The 14,668-nt window shown below is 45.6% G+C and overlaps 1 protein-coding gene across 2 annotated transcripts in view; it reads right to left on the bottom strand.

The window, feature by feature from the left end:
• The window catches only part of SQOR (sulfide quinone oxidoreductase), a 51,260-nt gene extending 36,986 nt beyond the window's left edge, over window positions 1-14,274 (bottom strand). The window contains exon 1 of one of the 2 annotated variants that reach the window (XM_027084209.1): window positions 14,140-14,274. The gene's annotated coding sequence lies outside the window, so the exon portion shown is untranslated. The remainder of the gene's footprint in view (window positions 1-14,139) is intronic. The other variant, XM_027084208.1, reaches the window with a different exon arrangement.
• Window positions 14,275-14,668: the final 394 nt, after the last annotated feature.

The raw sequence follows: 14,668 nt of genomic DNA, 5'->3' as shown, positions 1-14,668 counted from the left end.
TGATTTACAATGTTTCAAGTGTACAGCAAAGTGATTCCATTATATATATATATATATATATATATATTCTTTTTCAGATTCTTTTCCATTATAGGTTATTACAAGATATTGAATATAGTTCCCTGTGCTATACAGTAGGTCCTGGTTGTTTATTTTATATATAGTAGTCTGTATCTGTTGCCAAATACAAATTTATCCAATTCCAAATTTATCCCTGCCCCCTCGTTTCCCCTTTGGTAACCATAAGTTTGTTTTCTATGTCTGAGTCTACTTCTGTTTTGTAATTGTAAATAAGTTCATTTGTATCATTTTTTTAGATTCCACATATAAGTGATATCATATGTTATTTGTCTTTCTCTGTCTGACTTACTTCACTTAGTATGATAATCTCTAGGTCCATCCACATTGCTGCAAACGGCATTTCAGAGTTGATAATAGTCTGAAGCCAACTGATGGATATATATATGGGCATTCCTTGTGGTAATCTGTGAATTTTTGTATATGCTGGAAAGTTTCCTCAATAAAAAATTAAAATGAACGAATGAATGAAACAGCAAAAAACAGAAATCAAAAAACAGTGTGTCAGGGTGGACATTACCTTTGCTCTTTAGTCACTGAAATGTTAAGGTCTAAGCCTATTTCAAGTAATAGCAAGATAACAGAAATACAAGTAGTAGCAACACAATTACGATACTTCCCTCCCAAGTGCCTAGAGCTTTACAATTCACAGGACCCATACCTGAGTCTACACTGGAGGTATCGATACCACTTTACAAATGGGAAAACTGAGGCTCAGAGGGCCGAGGTGATCTTCCAAAGGTCACTTGAATCTGCAGCAGGGTCAGAGCTACAGTGAGTCCTTTCCGTGAACAGCAACTTTTTCTGAATGCCCTTTGGAGCAGCAATGCAGGCATTAGCAGGAGCCTGCAATTCAGAGGTGGAGAGCTCCCAGTCTGGACCTTCTCCCGGCTCCGAATCTCAAGATGACCTCTTTGCTGGGGCTCCACATGCCATCCCCCAGAAGGGCAGCCCTCCAGGCAGGGGCAGATCCAGGTTTTATGGGCATTGAAGCCTATACACGTTGGAGACCCAAAATTACAAATACAAAATTAGATAGTTAATATTAATTTGGAATGAGAAAACAAGTCCAAATAAATGTCTGGATCCTTGGTGAGTCAAGACTCTTCTGAGATCTCTTTTAGGCAGTTTAACAGAAACATAAGCATAATGCTTTCTGGTTATAACCTGGCTACCCCTCCGCTCCTGGAACTCCCAGCACCCACAGAGACCTGTGCAAGAGAGAGGCCCAAAAGCTTAAACTTCATTTGCTTCTGGGTAAATCCACCTCTAGTGCCTACTGCACTCCTCTAGGGCACTCTGCCCACCCACCCCTCTGGGACTCACTGAACCGGCCTGGTCCCTCCCTCTACCAGTTCTCTGCAAAAGCCCCTCCCACCCCTTGCCAGCATACCATGGCTACTTTGGACAATCTGAAGCTAGACCCTGACCCCTGTTGTAAAACTGGCTCATCACTGCACCATCTCAGACTCCGATGTGCCAGGCGCTGTGCTAGGCACTAGAGGTAGACATATCATCCCCATTTTACCAGCTGAAAAAAGTGAGGCTCCAGGAGACTGGTTACATCAAGGCCACACAGCCAAAAAAGGACAAAACCAGGATTAAACCAGAGGGGATGGAAAGGAGAGAGGGAGAGAACCAAAGCAATCATCACTTTCCCTATTATACAAAGGGCACTCCTGGAAATTGGCTCACACGATTATGGAGGCTACACCCCAAGATCTGCAGTCAGTAAGCTGGAGATCCAGGAGAGGCAATGGTGGAGTTTCAGTCCAAAGGAACAGCGGGCTCAAGACCCAGGTAAAGCTGATGTTTCAGTTCAAGTACCAAGGCAGGAGGAAACCAATGTCCCAGGTCAAGGCAGGCAGACAGGAAGGGTTCTCTCTTCCTCGTGGGAGGGTCAGCCTTTTTGTTCTATTCAGACCTTCAACTGATTGGATGACACTACCCACACCGAGGAGGACAATCTTCTTTCCCCAGTCTACTGATTCCTCCAGAAACACCCTTATAGACACACCCAGAATAATGTTTAACCAAACATCTGGGCACCCTGTGGCCCAGTCAAGTTGACACAGGATATTGGCCATCACACCCTCTGACTTAAACTATAAAAGGGCAGGTCCAAATATGGAAAAAATCTCAGGAAGGAAATTGTCACTGTGACTGGATTGCCAGGAAAATACCAAACACTGCCCCCCAAACGCTATGGTAGCTTAATGTGATCTCATCTCAATCTGAAGTACATGCAGGTATGTAGGCATATTTGTGGCACTTATCAGTGGCACTGAATAAGACACTTCATGAAACCTTCCTGGAGATATTTTGAATCCTACTGTATTAATCATGTTTTTAATTTCTGTATTTTATGATTGTTTGACATTTGGGGGCTTTGTTAATCCTAAAGACACTGCCCCTCTCAGGGCTAACCAACTCCTAAAGACGGTACACAACGCAGTCTAGGAGCACACCTTTGATAAGTAAAGCCAACAAACCCAGAGTCCATACCCGAACCACTTCCTCTGTCTGGCTTTTACATTCCAGAAGGCAACATTCTTCTGCCCTGATCATCCCAGGACCAGACATCAGACAACCAGGGCAGTCCCTATACGCCAGAGCCCACTAAAATTATTCAAATTAGCCAATCCCAAACCTGGTCCGCCTGTTCCCCCTGCCTCATGAAAACCACATTACAGGTTTTCCTTAATTTTTCTGCCTCCTGACCAACCTGCATGCTTCCCCATGTGGCCCGGGTACATGGTGTACCAGGCCTCCCATTCCTAGGGAACTCGGAGTCAAAACTTTGTCCTTCATGGTGGTCATCTCCTGATGTGCTGGTTTCACCATGCCTCATTGAAAACAAATCCCAGGTACATTTTAATACACTAAAGTGCATTCACTACTGTCCAGTCAGATGGAAGATTTTACATGTTTAACAAGTTTTGCTCTACTCCTTCTCCTTACAAACTCGCTGAACTGTCAGGTGGCATTTAAAAAGCAATTTAATTACATATTACTGTTGAATGCTATAATTATGTGAGTGAGTGAGCCAAGTTTTGCAACTAAATAACATAGCTACGGTATGATTTTTTAATGCAATAATTACTCCTGAAGAATACAGCACCGGGCGGTCCTCTCTTTTGTCCCACTCTATTAATGTACTGAAACGGGATATCTTCTCCAACAGGGAAAGTTTTCCCATATATTTTAGCCATTTAACCTTGATAAAAGAGAGGTGTCATCAGCCAGAAGTGCTCAAAAAACATCACCTAAGCTGTATTTTTATTTACAGATTTATTTCCTACACAGAAGGTATGCAGATTAAATTACATTTAGCTGTGCTAAATGTGCAATCATATCTTTATGGAAAGAAAGAGTTACATGAAATCTGCATGGCCACAATTCTGCTGCATCTAAGAATGTTTCTACAAGTATTCGTTGAGTACCTACTACATACAAGGACCTGTGCAGATGGACAGAAATTTCCCCACCCAGTCCTGGTCCCATTCCCAGTCTATTAGCTTTAGATGCTAATGGAAGAACAGCAGAGCTTGCCAGTTACTGATAAGGTAGGCCAATAAAAAGGTGAGCCAAATTTCAGGGGAAAGGTGTTTGGTTGGTTTTGGCCGCACTGTGTGGCCTGCAGGATCTTAGTTCCCCAACCAGGGATCAAACCCAGGCCCCCTGTAGTGGAAGCGTGGAGTCCTAACCATTGGACCACCACAGGATTCCCCAAGGGAAAGTTTTTTTTAACATTAGAATGTCTAATTTAAATATCGGAAGGTTAAAGGTAGTGAGATGTGTGTACATCTTTCCCTTTCTAGCTTGAGTAGGGATGTGTCCTAGTGCTTTGTGTTTTCCTCTACACTCAATAGAGTGTTTCTGAATTAATTAAGTACCACCTCCCTTCACTGTGTACACATCTGACATACAAAGGTACTGAATAAATCCATCCATCTGCTAATTCATTCTATGCTCTAAATGTTTGTGCCCTCCCAAAATTCATACGTTGAAATCCTAACTCCCAAAGGTTATGGTATTAGTAGGTGAGGCCTTTGGGGGTGATGAGGTTATGAGGGTGGAACCCTCATGAATGGGATTAGTGCCTTATAAAAGAAGGTCCGGGGAGATCCCTCACCCCTTCTACTATGTGAGGACACAGGGAAAAGACATTGGCCCTGGCTCAACTATGCTGGCACCTTGATCTTGGACTTTCCAGACTCTAGAACTGTTAGAAATAAGTTTCTGTCGTTTATAAGCCACCCAGTCTGTGGTACAGTAGTCCCTCCTTACTCACAGTTTTGCTTTCTGTGGTTTCAATTATCCACAGTGAACTTCAGTCCAAAAATATTAAATGAAATTAAATTTTTAATTTCAGAAATAAAAAATTCATAAGTTCAAAACTGCATGCCATTCTGAGTGGTGTGATGAAATCTCACGCCATCCCACTCCACCCTACCTGGGACATCAATCATCACTCTGTCCAGCGTATGCTGCCCCTTAGTCACTTAGTGGCCACCTCGGTTATCAGATCAACTGTATTTCAGTGCTGTGTTCAAGTCACCCTTGTTTCACTTAATGAAGGCCCCAAAGCACAAGAGGAGCAATGCTGGCAATTTGGATTTGCCAAAGAGAAGATGTAAAATGCTCCCTCTAACTGAAAAGGTGAAAGTTCTTGACTTAAGAAAATAAAAGAAATCATATACTGAGTTTGCTAAGGTCTACAGTAGGAATGAATCTTCTATCCATGAAATTATGAAGAAGGAAAAAGAAATTCGTGTTAGTACTGATGTTGCATCTCATACTGCCAAAGTTACAGCCCCGGTGTGATAGGTGCTTAGTTAGGATGGAAGAGGCATTAAATTCATACAGCAAGATATTTTGAAGACCACATTCACATAACTGTCATTATAGTACATTGTTATAATTGTCCTATTTTATTATTGTTAGTCTCTTACTGTACCTAATTTATAAATTAAACATTATCACGGGTATGCACATAGAGGAAAAAACATAGTATATACAGGATTCGGTACTATGCATGGTTTCAGGCATCCACTGGGGCCGGGGGAGGGGGATGGGTCTTGGGACGTATTCTCCCACCGATAACAGGGGCCTACTGTCTTTCTTATAGCGGCCCAAACAGACTAAGACAATTACTGAGATCCTATCCTTCATTACGCCAGGAGCTGTGCTGGGAAAAAAACCAGTGAACGTGTCACATCAGGTCCTTGTGCTGACGGAACTTACATTCTAGTGCAATGGAGTACACGTTAGCCCCTTAACCCCCGGCTATTATTCCCTTCTGAAATGCCCCTTCCTGTCTCCTCATCTTAGCCGTGGCCCAAAGTGCAGTCCAAGTCCCAGCTTCTCTAGTCCCTCCAGCCCAGGTTGGTTCTACAAGTCATGGTACCTGTCTTGCCCTTCTTGGAACTTCCTTGTGGTCACTGTTATTTGTTGGCATTTTGATGCATCTGTTTTCTCAGAGAGATTGAAACCTCTTGATGGTTGGAGACTCTGGTTCTAACTCTGGTCCCATCTATCCCCACAACACTTATCGAGTATCTGGGCCCTTCTTGTCAACCCTGGGGTCCAAAGAGTTGGTGGCAACAGGCAGAAAACCTCGGCAGCCTACCAGGAGTGCAGCACTCTCTAGCCACCTCCTCAGGGACAGTTGCCAGAAAATGAGGCACCTGTATTTTCCACCACCTACATCATCTCTGGATTAGGGGAAGGAAAGTTGGCGCCGGCTTCCAAAAATCTGGGTTTATATCCCATATCTTAGATTTAACTAGCAGAAGCAAAGTACAATGTAATCAGTATGAGCTAAACACCTTAGGTGTTTTGAGGAGAGAAGAAATCATCAATGAAAACTTGGTGAAACAGAATCTGAGCAGCACGTAAAAGATTGGCAGCATTTGGACAGGTGAAGATGCTATGGGAGGGAACAGCATAGGTAAATGAATCAAAGAGTAGGCTACTGCCCTCCAGACCTCTCTCCAGCCTTCTCTGCCCTCTCCAAACCCTGGGAGCTGACCTGCAAGGTGCGCATCAGCTGGCCTCCCTGGTCCTCTGGCTTCCAGTTGGATTCAGCCAGTGGGAGGCACCAGGAGATCAGAGGATGCGAAAAGAATGAAATTCGGGTATTTATTCCCCAGACCCCTCGCAGCCAAGCCTCAGCTGAGCAATGCTGGATTCCTCCAGCTGAAGGCCTTGGTTCCTGTGGGGTGGCCTTCCCCTCAGCTACCGCCCTGACTCAGGGTTCGAGTAATCCCTCTGCTTGCTTCTTCAGGCCCCAAATCAATACCATTGCTTCACTACTCTTGTTGGTTCCCTTTAACCCTGCCCACATCTTTGTAAATAGTTGTTTCATTAAACCCTTCTTAACAGCACTGTTTGAGTGTGCCAAGTGTTTCATAAGACCCTGACTAATAAGCTGGGAAGGCCAACCAGATATGACTGATATTGAGAGGAGTAGATAATAAAGAAACATCATAGCCCGATTATAAAGGGCCATGCTAGGGAACTGAGGCTTTATATATCAAACTTTTCAGAACAGAGGGGAAAGCTTTGAGAAAATCAATCTAGTGTCCAGGAGAAAATTACATCAAAAGAGAGACAAAACCAATTCTGGACATCAGTTAGGAGACTAGTACAGAGGTCCAGGTATAATGATAAGGGCCTGATTCAGTGCTAGCATTAGAAATACAAATAAAGGGCTTCCCTGGTGGCGCAGTGGTTGAGAGTCTGCCTGCCGATGCAGGGGACACGGGTTTGTGCCCCGGTCCGGGAAGATCCCTCATGCCGCAGAGCAGCTGCGCCCGTGAGCCATGGCCGCTGAGCCTGCGCGTCCGCAAAAAAAAAAAAAAAAAGAAATAAAGATTCAGATAAGACAGAGGTAAGGGAAAGAGAATGACTGGATGAGAGGTAAGAAGGGCCCCTGTGGGGACGGAGCCAAAGTTGAATCATGGCAGCTGAAGAGAGAGGCATTGTGTGGGCAGAAACAGGGAAGTCTAGGCAAGGGCCGATCTGGGCTAGTTTGGGACAAGTTAGGGATTTGGGAGATGGAATCCCAAATGCTAGAATGAGCATGGCATAACTGTGGACAAGGAGAAGGGAGCCTAAGCTGGTGCCAACTGGGAAGACAGAGAAATAAGACTGTATAGGCATATTAAGTAAAATTTGGGGTTGGAAGCTTAATCCTAGACAATTCGTAATCTCATCTGGGGGTCACAAAGTAGCAACCTGCAGGCCCAATGCAGACCAGAGCTGTGTTCTGTTTGACTCGCAAATTCTGCTTAAATTTTGAATTAGTGCCAACATTAAAATTTTTGGATATCTTACCCTTGAGATTCCAGATTATTGGCCTCTCTGACAACACTGAACCCACATTCTCACATGTCAACTCTCTGGGCTGGAGCTGAGCCATCACTGCCCATCTGGACCCTGCACGAGGTTCCAGCTCTCACCCAGCCCCACGTGGCCTACGATACTCCTTTGTTACTGCTCAGCCCTAGCTGCACACGAGCTGTGGTCCCCGCTAAAGGCAGTGAGAGCCCTTGGAAGTTCTTAAGGAAACTGAAAAAGACCCCCTGGGGGGGGAGTCGAAAGGATGACTTAGAGTAATTCAGTTGAGTTCAGCATTTTTGAGTGTTTACTATGTCCCAGGCACTGGGCTAAGCACTGCGGAACCCGGGATGAATAAGAAGAGTCTATTGTCCCAGGGAAGACCAGGAATATGAAGGTCCATTAAATGGCTGATTCAGAAATTCAGGCACCAGCAAGGGCTTCGAATAGACAGGAGAACAGAGATGAAGGTGTGAATGCAAAACAGATGTTGAAGGAATTTTTGTGACAAATTAGCCATAGGGGATAAAGAAGGAAGGATGTGAACCGGGACCTTGTTCAGGTGGCTATACTGGAGAGACGGTGTAAGTAACAGTACTGGACTACTCAGAGTGCAGTGAAGATCCAAAGCAGGGTGAGAGAGAAGGAAACCACGCCTCTTGAGGGCCCTGAGAACGAAGGAGCCGAAGGAGCTGAGCCCGAGAAGGGATTAGGCAGGTGGCGCCCTTCCTCTCAGCTCACCTCCCCTTGAATTCAGGAACTGGATTACTATTTTGTTAACAAATAAAGAAAATGGGGCAATCTTCATTTAGGCCTGCAGGGCCATGTTGGAACTCTACCTCTAGAGCTGTTACAATGCCAAATATTTGTTTAAACGTGAAGCTGTGAAGGTAGTGCTCTAGTAGTGGACCAAGAGAAAATCGTCCAGGCAACAGAAACAATCCCGGACGGCTCCCTGATGACTCAGGGTTGAGTCACACTGGGTTTTTTAGTTCCCTAACTCTTTAGGGGGAAACTGTAGGAATTTTCTTTAAAGAATTACTGATTAAGAGTTACTAATGAGGGGGCTTCCCTGGTGGCGCAGTGGTTGACAGTCCGCCTGCCAATGCAGGGGACACGGGTTCGTGCCCCGGGCCGGGAAGATCCCACATGCCGCGGAGCGGCTGGGCCCGTGAGCCATGGCCGCAGAGCCTGCGCGTCCGGAGCCTGTGCTGCGCAACGGGAGAGGCCACAACAGTGAGAGGCCCACGTACAGCAAAAAAAAAAAAAAAAAAGTTACTAATGAGGACATGGCAATGAAACAGTGGCTCCCTTTGCTACTGAGAAATTTCCTACAAGTTTCCCTAGCCTATGTTCATTTTACAATCAGAGAGCTTTGCAATAGGGGGGGACTGACAACTTCACCAAACCATACATTTGCTAAGCAGAAAATAAAAATCCTATTTACAGAAAGAGAATTCTCTCACATTACGGCTCCAGAAAAAGAAACAATAAGACAGTCAATTGGATTATTTCAACTGAAAGTTAAAGGTTTTGTCTGAATTATATGGGGGGAAGTGCCTTGTTTCTCTGCTTATTTTAGCCAGTGGGAGCTTGACCACTCATGTTCTAGTGTATAAATCATCACAATTTAGCTCCCCTTCAACCCCACCATTCACAGTTGGCCTCTAGTCAAGTATACTGAAGGTTTCAATGTTTGCATATGCCTGTGTGTGTCCATCCTGAGACTGTACAACAAGACACACAGGAGAGGGAGGCCTAACGTGGAATTAATTTGCTTCCAGTCACACAGCAGGGATCCACCTTTGCCTTGATCTCCTGAACCCATTCAACGATCACAATAAAATTACTCATCAGCCTCTGGAGTGCTGGAATGCCCACTCAGAGTTTCACATACAAGAAGCCTCTGAGGAGTGGAGTTTCATTATAAACAGGGACTGGCCAATTTGTCAGGCGTATTGTTCCATGGAATCCAGCGTGTGAGGTCTTAACACAATGAGAAGAGACTCTTTAATTACACGTTACACATGTGTTGTTTGAACGTGATTGAAGAGATGCCAAGTTCAATACTTTAATGGTTAGGATAGAATGAGGGGGTAGACACAGTAACAGGTGTGCCAGGTTCCCTAAGCTAGTGTCTTTCCTATGTCTACATAAATGACACAGTTTCCCATTCCTGCAAAAGCCTTGTCTGAGGACATGTCAGGAGTTAGGAGACCCAAGTCCACATTCCAGGTAGTGCCAGGTAGGGCTTGTCCTTAACTATTCTGGGTCATGTTTTCTTCATCAGTGGAATAAAGGATTGGACTGGGTAGTTTCAAAGGTCCCTTCCTTTTTTAAACTCTGTGATCCTCTAAACGAGGGGAAAAGGGAAACAGAGGTTCACAAGCAGATACTCAAAGGTGAATACTTGTCCTACTAACTCCATAAATTGACTGGAGCTCTAAACTACTGCAGCAAAGAATGACAATGGTTTGTAACCAAGCCTTGAACATAATCAGAATGGAAACCATATCTCCCTTTCTCTTCCCCCGAGTCTGACACCAGCACCATTGCTGACCATGATTCACTGGGCAGTTGCTGTGCACTATCCCAGACACAACAAAAACATCAGAAAAAATTACTGAAGGTTTTCTATGTGACAGGCATTACACTGTGAATCACATAATTTCTCACAACAACCCGAGACGTTGGTATTATCATCCCTGTTTATAAGTGAGGAAACAGACATTGTGGAGCCACGAGCAAGTCGCAACCACTTTGAGTCCTCTTCCACGAGCGTAAAATAAGTGGATGTGTCCAGTTGACTTTAAAGGTCCCTCCTACTCTATGACTCAAAACAAGCTTGGATTTGATTACCTAGACCTTGAAAGGCTCACGATTATCGTGCAAACCCAGTTGGCCAGAAAATAGGATGGCCTGTCACCCACTTAAAGCACCACGCACATGCTCACAGAAACACAAAACCACATTTACTAAACGCAGCACCTCCTTGGGATGTTCTCACAATCTATACTGTAAACAAGGTGATTGTTAAAACACACCATTTTCCTATGAAGACACCATGGGCTGCCTTACAGCAAACTGCCAAGGGAAAAAGAAAGTATCATAGATTGAAATCACCATAGGCCCCAAGATTGAGGCCTCCCCCTTCCAGAAGTCAGGGATTGGTCCCAGGATAAAGACACAGATATTCCCTCTCCATTACTGTAGATTGGGCTAGAGCTGCTGGTTCCCAGCTACACAGAATGAAAGCTCCCTGAGGGCTGGGCTAGGGTCAAATTTGTAAATTCATTATGACTGGAAAGGAATTACCCCATGGTACTTAAGGATGACCACTAACACCATCATCCCATCACCCACCATGCATTTTTATAAAAGCATCTGCTCTGTACATGGCTCAGCAGCTAGGCTGGTCATTTGCTTAAGACTGTTTTTCCTAACAGTCAGGACCATGAAGGTGAAGAAGGCCTTAATGACCTCAGACAGGATCCAAGGGACAATACAGAGTGTCTGTAGAAAGAGAGCATAAGATATTCTTGGGTAGGTAAAGGAGAGGGGTCCTAAAAGAAAGTGATGGACCTGCTGGGATCACGACTTAGAATAGAGTGCCAAGTTATATTAACTTGTTAGAGCTGCCATTAAAAAAAAGAGAGAGAGAGAGAGAGAGAACCCACAGCTAAAGAACAGAAATTTATTTTCTCACAGTTCTAGAGGCTGGAGGTTCAAGAGCAAGGTCTCTTGGGGCCCTATGTAATTGCAGCAGTATAATATTTTGATATATTAACCAACTCTTTTCACCTTGAGATTCTCAGTTACCCTGGGAGTCAACCCCACTCATGCAACCAGACATGTGGCACCCACTGCCTCAAGGAGGGCTCATCCCATGGACCTGCAGAACCAAAAGGTCAGATGCTTAGCTTTTGTTTTCAAAGGGCAAGGTCCAGGTTGAATTAGTCTGCCTGATTAACATCAGGCTATCCTACAGCAAAAACTGAACCAGAAACATCAGCGGCTTGACACGAGAAAACTTATCTGGGTTGAGCCTGCCTCCTCCATCTTTTAGCAACATCATTTGGAACACATGGCCTTGAAGGTCAGTGCAACAAAGGAAGAAAGAGAATAAAGAGCTCACATTCAATGTAAAATTCCTCAGCCTGTATATTATTCTGCTCAGGCTGCCATAACAAAATACCACAGACTGGGTGGCTCAAACAACAAAAATTGATTTCTCACAGTTCTAGAGGCTAGAAGTCCAAAATCAAGGTGTCAGCATGTCTGGTTTCTCATGAGGCCTCTCTCCTAGGCTTGGACCTTCTTATGCCCTCAAATGGTCTTGTCTCTGCACACCCCTGGTGTCTTTTCCTCTTCTTATAAGGACACTAGTCGTAATGGATTAGGGCCCCACGCTTACGATCTCATTTGACGTTAATTACCTTTTTAAAGGCCCTCTCTCCAAATAGTAAGATCCTAAGGTACGAGGATTAGGGCTTCAACATATGAATTTTTGAGGGGACACAATTCAGTTCATAACACCAGCATTTGCCCTCTTCAAAGTTACAGGCGTAGACAGACCCAGCGTGCTCTAAATTTACTGTTCTTTACAAAGTTCTCTCCCCATCTCTCTGCCCCAACTTAGCAATTTTACAAAGTAAACCACAGGCTTCACTGGCTGGATCTACTTTTCTTCTTCCTATTACCATCCACATTTATTGGATTACATAGACTTTTAAGGCTGGGAATTAAGAAGCAACTAGTTGGCTTTAGGTCTAGTCTAGGCAGCTTGTAGCAACTTTCACCTTCTGCTCCTTTTTACCAAATCTTCAAGGGTCATAGAGGAGTTATGTAATGGGTGACGGAGCAGGGAAACGTGAAAAGAGAAAAGAGAAATGTGCATCTGTGTCCAGAAATGCCTCATCATGGGTCTGTCTCCACTCCCTATAAGACAATTTCCTGCGTTACATCACATCAGATTAACAGGCCTAGACACAGGCAAGATGGAGGAGAAACTGTTCTGCAAAGGAGTTCTAGTTCCCTATCAACACTCAATTTCATTTTCTCTGGCAAAACACCAGCCACACAGACCCACACGCACAGACCCATAGGCCCTGATTGACATTTCAAGCCCTCCAGCTCCAGATGTGTCTCTACATTGTTCAGCCAGTAGGAAAAAGCAGCTCGAATTTTAAGCAGAGTCATTTCGCAAACCACCAGCTGTCTCCTGGATAAATTCTGGGTTTTTTAGATGTAGTTACAAGCAACCCTCTCCAATGCACTTATTCATTCAAACAATATTTATTGACTACATTCCATGTACCAGGATTGGGGACATAATGGTGATTGCCACAAGCTTGGGGTCTAGTGAGGGAGACAAGTTCTAATAAATGGTACCTATCTCACCCCTCTGTGCCAGGTGCAATACTGGATACCTTAAATACTTGGGAAGGTACGATTATCTCCACTGTACAATGAAGAAGCCAAGGTGAAAAGAAGTCCAAAAGACAAGCTCGTGCTGCTAGTCAGTGGAAGTGTCAAGACCAGAAGCCATGTGACCTGACTTCCTGAACTTGGGTGGAAGATAAAAATTTCTATCTTTATTTTCACTAATCTCTAACTGAACTTTAGCACTTTCTTCATATATTTATGCAAGAAACCCCAGCAGTACCAGTAGTACCTATGACTGTGTCACCAATAGAAATCACAGATATTTTCTTACATTACAAGCATTGCCCAAATCCTGAAATATTATTTGTGTTCATTACTATTTCAAAATTATGATAGCTATTAGATCCACTGCTAGATCATGTTACTTAATGCATTCGTTTTTCTAAAGGCACATATACTACTGCATAAATTCTTTTCATATGTTGACAAGTGTTTTGAAATAGGTTTCCTTTATAATTCTATGCCTTTTATGTTACACCTTCAAAAGTACTGCACCAAAAAGTGGTCCTTAGTCTTCCCAGAAATGCCAAAGTGGCAATTGGCAGAAAAATGGGTCAGAACCCTTACATTACAGCAATGGGCAGCCCAGGCAAATCCAGAGGCTCTGCTCACTGTGTCTTTGAGTAAGAAGCTAGGTTGGGATTCTTTTATAACTAAAAGAGAGAAGCGAAGAGGAAAGGAAAGGACCCCAATTCCACGAGAGGACCCTTTCTACCCTTCCCACCAGTTCCTGCTCAGCACGTGCCCTAAGTGCTCTCCTCTGCTGGTTCCAGGCGCAGCTGAAGCTGATTCCTTGAGCGCCCCTCCGTGCCTCGAGCTGTGTGGATAAATGTGCCCCACTGTGGGCAAGCAGACTTCCTACCCCCGGGGGCTGAGCACCCCTTGCGCCCTGGGAACCATGCTGAGTGTCAACAAGCGGAAGGTGCCAGAAATTCCCACACACTAAGATACCAAGAAATTCCCATACACAAGACGACGGATACTTCGGGTTTTTAACCGCCCCTCGCAGGTCAGCTTCTCCGCGACCCCGAGGCCCGACACTGCCGGAAGGAGTCCCAAGACCCGGGTTCCAGTAAGGGCAGCACTAGCTGTAGATGCCGGGGGTGGGGAAGAAAAGTGTGAAGAGGGATGTAACCCGACACACAGGGGCCGCGCAGTCCCAGCTGCTGGGACAGAGTTGGGTTAACAGTCGGCCTTATGGGTGATCTCTGTCCCCGCCCGGTCCCCCTCTCCTGGCCAAGTGCCCGATATAGGCCGCAGGATGCCTCTTACCCAGGGGTGCGCAGAGCCTCCGGCCAAAGCGTTGGTGCAGCAAAAGCAGCCGCTCCCTGCGAGGGCTCTTGCCTCTGCTGGGTCCCGCCCGGCCCTGGGCGGAAGCTGGAGGCGGGGAGAGCGAGCCCACCCCCACCCCCACCCCAGGAAAGTTCCGGAAAGGTCCCGCCGCTGCCGCGGCCGGCGCCACGGGCCGGGGAGCCAAGGCCAAGTGCAAGCTGCACCCGGGCTTCAAGCGCTCACAGGGTACAGCCAGGGACGCCAGTCCAGAGGGCCCGGGGCTGTGCCGACAGGGCAGACGCCCCTACCCGCAGCGCACCCTGGAGCGCGGCCGGGTGCCCTTGGCGCGACATAGGAGGGCACGGAGGCCACCTGTCGCTCCCCTCATTCCCGGGTGCCTACACCGTTGCGTAACTGGGAGGAACAAAGGTGAAGGCGGGGCTGTGGATAGAGGCCCTGGCGGTTTGCTTTGGGTCGTCCAGTGAGCCCTGCTGGGCTTCTCATCTGGTTCCCAAGACTGTCCAGAGAG

Source organism: Aethalodelphis obliquidens, unplaced genomic scaffold, assembly GCF_003676395.1.
Source record: "Aethalodelphis obliquidens isolate GAN/ISIS:26980383/991018 unplaced genomic scaffold, ASM367639v1 scaffold51, whole genome shotgun sequence".
NCBI classification, from domain to species: domain Eukaryota; kingdom Metazoa; phylum Chordata; class Mammalia; order Artiodactyla; family Delphinidae; genus Aethalodelphis; species Aethalodelphis obliquidens.
This window is presented reverse-complemented; position numbering and strand designations above follow the sequence as displayed.